This window comes from Triticum aestivum, chromosome 4A (assembly GCF_018294505.1).
Source record: "Triticum aestivum cultivar Chinese Spring chromosome 4A, IWGSC CS RefSeq v2.1, whole genome shotgun sequence".
NCBI classification, from domain to species: Eukaryota; Viridiplantae; Streptophyta; class Magnoliopsida; order Poales; family Poaceae; genus Triticum; species Triticum aestivum.
In genome coordinates this window covers 320,981,816-320,989,543 of record NC_057803.1, presented here as the reverse complement: position 1 = coordinate 320,989,543, position 7,728 = coordinate 320,981,816, and the positions used below count along the sequence as shown (strand labels likewise).

The window sequence follows — 7,728 nt, the reverse complement described above, 5'->3', positions numbered from 1 at the left end:
TGGGTTTAAGATTCATTAGTTTTCTCATTCTACTCTTTCACAAAGGAATGCAAAGAGAACTCAATGGATCTTATCCTGTTCATTGAATAGATTTCTTTTTATTAGAGTAACGGCAAGAAATCTTGGTTATTCACTCTTTTTTTAAGTTTTATTTAAGTAAACCATGCACAATGCATAGGACTACCCCCCCCCATTTTCAAATTTAAAATTTGAAATACTTTAATTAATTTTTAGCCGTTTTAATTGACATAGATACAAATACTCTACTAGGATGATGCACAAGAAAAGGTCAGGATAGCTCAGTTGGTAGAGCAGAGGACTGAAAATCCTCGTGTCACCAGTTCAAATCTGGTTCCTGGTAGAGAAAAAAAAAGAGCCACCGAATAGGTATTGATCCAAATACCTCGAGATGGATTGTGATACATATTCATTAATAATAATTATTCATCTAAGTGGATAAATTTATAATATAAATATAGAGGCACTTATTTTTATTTTTAAAGAAGTTTTAAAATACATCTTTTCTTTATGATAAAGAAGGGGGTGAGATTCCCCTTTATTTTTTTGCGTTTCATAATTTTGTATTCTGCTATTCTGATGAATATTTTTTTAGTCTTGCTTATCTTTATCTTATCTTATTTTCCTAGTTGTGCTAAGTAATGTGCGCGGTACAAAGTTCCTGGTAGAGAACTTCTTTGAGTCATCCTATTTTTCTGTTCATATGAAGGAAATTAATATGCGATTTTCAAAATAGGGGAATCCAAATGAAACCCTTTTTTTGCTCAGTCTATTTGGAATGCTTTTGTATAATTAGGAATTAATTATAAATAGGCATTCCGTTTCATCTAGGAAAAGAACCTAAAAATATTCCTTGACTTGAATAAAATCTGGAGTTGTGTTGTATAAGTGAGCATGAATTTCTTATCATTCAATGAGCATCTTGTATTTCAGAAAATTGGGGGTTATGTAATCCTTACATAAGAGCCAGCCTATCCAACTTTCAGGCATTAGGATATGTTTAAGGCGCGGATGATTATCATAAGAGATTCCCACCATATAATAAGATTCGCGTTCTTGAAAATCGGCACTTCTCCAAATCCAGAAGGCAGACGGAATTCTAGGATTATCCTTTTGGGCAAAGACTTTTATGCAGACTTCTTCTGGATTATCTATACCATATTGTATTCTCGTAAGATGATACACGCTAGCTAAAGATCCACCGGGTGCTACATCATAAGCACATTGGGAGCGTAAATAATTGTAACCATATACATATAATGACAGCAATGGAATCCCAATCCCCTGCTTTTATTTGTAAAGTCTCTATTCCTCGGTGATCAAATCCCAAAGATCTATGAACCACCTCATGTTTGACTAGCCAATTATATAACCAACCCTGCTGCATTGTCTTCATCTCTCCCTCTTTGTATAAATATTTCACATTTCGGATGCAAGTTTGAAAGATTGCCCTGCCTTTTATTTTTCTACACAAAAGAGCCCCTCTCCTAATTCACTAATTTGTAGGAAGGTACTGAACTTTTGGATTTGAAAAAAGTTTCAGAAGATATATCTAATGTAGATGGTGATTTATAGAGCAATTCTTGCTCATAAGTTCCTGTATGAGTACTGCGCCTAACATAAAGCTTGTGACTGGTAGTAAAACATCTATTTTTATTTTGAGATAGAGTTCGATCCTCAACTATTTCTCGCGATATCTTCTTACGAAGTTTTGTTAGGGCATCTATAACTGCCTCCGGTTTAGGTGGGCAGCCCGGCAAGTAGACATCCATAGGAATTAACTTATCAACTCCCCGAACAGTACTATAGGAATCTGTACCGAACATTCCCCATGTAATAGTACAGGCTCCCATAGCAATGACGTATTTTGGTTCAGGCATTTGCTCATATAATCTCACTAAAGAGGGAGCCATTTTCATTGTAACCGTACCGGCTGTTAAAATTAGGTTTGCTTCCTAGGACTTGATCTTGGTACCAATCCATAACAATCAAAGTCGAATCGTGAGCCTATTAATGAAGCAAATTCAATGAATAAACAACTGGTACCATATAGAAGGGGCCATAAACTGGAGAGTCTTGACCAACTCGAAAGATCATTTGGTGTAGTTGAAATAACAGAATTGGAACTTGTTTGGTCAAGTAAGGGAAACTCAATCAAATTCATAACTGTCTCAATAGAATCTTTTCCTTCTTTTTTTGTCTAAATATTCAGTTAAGACCATTCCAAGGCTACTTTTCGCCATTGAGGGAGTCCTGGATTAGGGGGTCTCCGGATAGCCGGATTATATCCTTTGGTCGGACTATTTGACTATGAAGATACAAGATTGAAGACTTCATCTCGTGTCCGGATGGGACTCTACTTGGCGTGGAAGGCAAGCTAGGCAATACGGATATGTATATCTCCTCCTTTGTAACCGACCTTGTGTAACCCTAGCCCCCTCCGGTGTCTATATAAACCGGAGGGTTTTAGTCCGTAGGACAACATACAATCATACCATAGGCTAGCTTCTAGGGTTTAGCCTCTTCGATCTCGTGGTAGATAAACTCTTGTAATACCCATATCATCAAGAATAAATCAAGCAGGACGTAGGGTTTTACCTCCATCAAGAGGGCCCGAACCTAGGTAAAACATCGTGTCCCCTGCCTCTTATTACCATCCACCTTAGACGCACAGTTCTGGACCCCCTACCCAAGATCCGCCAGTTTTGACACCGACATTGGTGCTTTCATTGAGAGTTCCTCTGTGTCATCGCTGTTAGGCTTGATGGCTCCTTCTATCATCAATGGCGATGCAGTCCAGGGTGAGACTTTTCTCCCTGGACAGATCTTTGTGTTCGGCGGCTTCGCACTGCGGGCCAACTCACTTGGCCATCTGGAGCAGATCGAAAGTTACGCCCCTGGCCACCAGGTCAGGTTTGGAAGCTTAAACTACACGGCCGATATCCGCGGAGACTTGATCTTCGACGGATTCGAGCCTCTGCCTTGTGTGCCACATGGTCACGATGAGTACGATTTAGCTCTACCATCAGACGGTGTTCAGGAGATCGCACCGGCAGCCGCTCCGACTCTCAATTCAGAGCCAGTTGCGCCGTCCATGGACGGGTGGATGGACCCCGCCACAGAGGCCTTACCCTCAGCGCTGATTGAGCCGAACATCGACCTTACCCTGCGCGAGAGCCGTGTTGTCAGACTGGCGGACCCTTCTCCGGCCACGGACTCCGAACCGCCTGCGCCCGTTCCTAGCGAATCCCATTGGGCGCCGATCATGGAGTTTACCTCCGCGGATATTTTTCAGCACTCGCCCTTTGGCAACATACTGAACTCATTAAGGTCTCTCTCCTTGTCAGGAGGATCCTGGCCGAACTATGTCCGGCAGGATTAGGATGCGGATGACGAAGAAATTCGCTGCCCACCCACCACCCACTTAGTAGCCACTATCGACGACTTAACCGACATGCTTGACTTCGACTCCGAAGACATCGACGGTATGGACGACGATGCGGGAGACGAAGAGGAACCACTTCCCACAGGGCATTGGACAGCCACCTCATCATGCGATATATACATGGTGGACACACCCAAAGAAGGTAATGGCGACGAGACAGCGAAGGATGACCCCTCCAAGAAGCAATCCAAGCGCCAACGTCAGCGGTGCCGCTCTAAGTCCCGCGAAAGCAAAAGTGTTGATACCGGAACATGAGATAATAACACTCCGGATAGTGCCGAAGATGGCAACAATCCCCTCCAGCAAGATTTAGAGCAGGAGGATGGAGGAGCCAGCCCTCCAGAGAGAGCGGCAGATGGAGAGGCGGAGGATGATAATTACATGCCCCCTCCGTAGAAGAGGCAAGCCTTGACGATGACGAATTCGTCGTGCCAGAGGATCCCGTCGACCAAGAGCGCTTCAAGCGCCGGCCTATAGCCACGGCAAATAGCCTTAAGAAAAAGCAACAACAGCTTCAAGCTGATCAAGATCTGCTAGCTGACAGATGGACAGAAGTCCTCGCGGCCGAGGAATATAAACTCGAGCGCCCCTCCAAGAGTTACCCAGAATGCAGGTTGCTACCCCAACTGGAGGAAGAAGCGTATGACGCGGCTGATCGGCCACCTCGCGGCCGCGATAGAGAGGCATTCCAGCCAAAAACTCAGCCTGCACCCCGACGCCATTCAAATAAAAAGGCATGGGGAAATACGCCAGACCTGCGAGACATATTGGAGGACAAAGCAAAACATGCAAGATCGATCTACGAATCACGAGTGCGCGCCACCATGCAAGATGATAAACGTCACGCCGGATATAGTAGAAGTAAATCCGGCCGGGCCAAACACAGCGGGCAAGACCCATTCGAGCTGCTTGCGATATAGCCCAATACAGAGGTGTCGCACACCCCTTATGCTTCATAGACAAAGTCATGGATCATCAAATCCCAGAGGGTTTCAAACCCGTAAATATAGAATCATACGATGGCACAACAGATCCTGCGGTATGGATTGAGGATTTCCTCCTCCACATCCACATGGCCCGCGGTGATGACTTACACACCATCAAATATCTCCCACTAAAGCTCAAAGGACCAGCGCGGCATTGGCTTAACAGCTTGCCAGCAGAGTCCATTAGCCATTGGAAGATCTGGAGGCCGCATTCTGCTACCTCTTGAGCTTGCGTTGGATTTCCCCAAAGAGAAAAGGATGATGCAGCAGAGTAGCGTAAGTATTTCCCTCAGTTTTTGAGAACCAAGGTATCAATCTAGTAGGAGGCCACGCTCAAGTCCCTCGTACCTGCACAAAACGATAGCTACTCGCAACCAACGCGATTAGGGGTTGTCAAGCCCTTCACGATCACTTACGAGAGTGAGATCTGATAGATATAATATTTTTTGGTATTTTTGATATAAAGATGCAAAGTAAAAAGTAAAGGCAAAGTAAAAAAGCAAAGCAATATTAAAGTGATGGAGATTGATATGATGAGAATAGACCCGGGGGCCATAGGTTTCACTAGTGGCTTCTCTCAAGAGCATAAGTATTCTACGGTGGGTGAACAAATTACTGTTGAGCAATTGACAGAATTGAGCATAGTTATGAGAATATCTAGGCATGATCATGTATATAGGCATCACGTCCGTGACAAGTAGACCGAAACGATTCTGCATCTACTACTATTACTCCACTCATCGACCGCTATCCAACATGCATCTAGAGTATTAAGTTAAAAAAAGAGTAACGCCTTAAGCAAGATGACATGATGTAGAGAGATAAATTCATGCAATATGAAATAAACCCCATCTTGTTATCCTCGATGGCAACGATGTAATACATGCCTTGCCGCCCTTTCTGTCACTGGGTAAGGACACTGCAAGATCGAACCCAAAGCTAAGCACTTCTCCCATGGCAAGAACTACCAATCTAGTTGGCCAAACCAAACGGATAATTCGAAGAGACTTGCAAAGATAACCAATCATACATAAAAGAATTCAAAGAAGATTCAAATATTATTCATAGATAGACTTGATCATAAACTCACAATTCATCGGTCTCAACAAACACACCGCAAAAAGAAGATTACATCGAATAGATCTCCACAAGAGAGGGGGAGAACTTTGTATTGAGATTCAAAGAGAGAGAAGAAGCCATCTAGCTACTAACTATGGACCTGAAGGTCTGAGGTAAACTACTCACACTTCATCGGAGGGGCTAGGATGATGTAGAAGCCCTCCGTGATGATGACCCTCTTCCGGCGGAGCTTCGGAACAGGCCCCAAGATGGGATCTCGTGGATACAGAAAGTTGCGGCGGTGGAATTAGGTTTTTGACTCCTGTTGTAATCGTTTGGGGTACGTGTGTATATATAGGAGGAAGAAGTGCGTCGGTGGAGCACCGAGGGGCCCACGAGGCAGGGGGCGCGCCCTAGGGGGGGCGCCCCCACCCTTGTGACCTCCTCTTTGACCCCCTGGCATAGAGTCCAAGTCTCATGGATCACGTTCGGTGAGAAAATCACGTTCCCGAAGATTTTATTCCGTTTGGACTCCGTTTGATATTCTGTTTCTCCGAAACACTGAAATAGGCAAAAAAACAGCAATTCTGGGCTGGGCCTCCGGTTAATAGGTTAGTCCCAAAAATAATATAAAAGTGGGAAATAAAGCCCAATATAGTCCAAAACAGTAGATAATATAGCATGGAGCAATCAAAAATTATAGATACGTTGGAGATGTATCAGGCATCCCCAAGCTTAATTCCCGCTCGTCCTCGAATAGGTAAATGATAAAAAGAGAATTTTTGATGCGGAGTGCTACTTGGCATAATTTCAATGCAAATCTTCTTAATTGTGATATGAATGTTCAGATTCGAAAGATTCAAGACAAAAGTTTATATTGACATAAAAAAACATAATACTTCAAGCATACTATCAAAGCAATTATGTCTTCTCAAAATAACATGGCCAAAGAAAGTTATCCCTACAAAATCATATAGTCTGGCTATGCTCCATCTTCACCACACAAAGTATTTAAATCATGCACAACCCCAATGACAAGCCAAGAAATTGTTTCATACTATAACTTTTTCAAAACTTTTTCAAAACTTTTTCAGTCTTCACGCAATACATGAGCGTGAGCCATGGATATAGCACTATAGGTGGAATAGAATGGTGGTTGTGGAGAAGACAAAAAGGAGAAGATAGTCTCACATCAACTAGGCATATCAACGGGCTATGGAGATGCCCATCAATAGATATCAATGTGAGTGAGTAGGGATTTCCATGCAACAGATGCACTAGAGCTATAAATGTATGAAAGCTCAAAAAGAAACTAAGTGGGTGTGCATCCAACTTGCTTGCTCACGAAGACCTAGGGCAATTTGAGGAAGCCCATCATTAGAATATACAAGCCAAGTTCTATAATGTAAAATTCCCACTAGTATATGTAAGTGACAACATATGAGACTCTTTATATGAAGCACAATATATGAGACTCGCTATATCATGGTGCTACTTTGAAGCACAAGCGTGGAAAAAAGGATAATAGCATTGTCCCTTTTTATTTATTTTATTTTTTGGGCCTTTTTTTTATTTGTCCTTTCTCTTTTTTTGGCCTTTCTTTTTTTATTTGGCATTTCTCCTTTTTTTATTTGGGACAATGCTCTATTAATGATGATCACCACACTTCTATTTATTTACAACTCAATGATTACAACTCGATTCTAAAACAAAGTATGACTCTATATGAATGCCTCCGGCGGTGTACTGGGATATGCAATGAATCAACAATGACAAGTATGAAAGAATTATGAACGGTGGCTTTGCCACAAATACTATGTCAACTACATGATCATGCTAAGCAATATGACAACGATGAATGTGTCATGATGAACTAGATGGTGGAAAGTTGCATGGAAATATATCTCGGAATGGCTATGGAAATGCCATAATAGGTAGGTATGGTGGCTGTTTTGAGGAAGGTATATGGTAGGTGTATGATACCAGCGAAAGGTGCGCGGTATTAGAGAGGCTAGCAAAGGTGGAAGGGTGAGAGTGCGTATAATCCATGGACTCAACATTAGTCATAAAGAACTCATATACTTATTGCAAAAATCTAGAAGTTATCAAAGCAAAGTATTACGCGCATGCTCCTAGGGGGATAGATTGGTAGGAAAATACCATCGCTCGTCCCCGACCGCCACTCATAAGGAAGACAATCAATAAATAAATCATGCTCCG

At 42.6% G+C, this 7,728-nt stretch overlaps 1 non-coding gene across 1 annotated transcript; it reads left to right on the top strand.

The window, feature by feature from the left end:
- Positions 1–288: 288 nt before the first annotated feature.
- Positions 289–361, top strand: TRNAF-GAA (transfer RNA phenylalanine (anticodon GAA)). The gene has a single exon. It is a non-coding gene; the product is annotated as a tRNA-Phe (tRNA).
- The last annotated feature ends 7,367 nt before the right edge of the window (positions 362–7,728 follow it).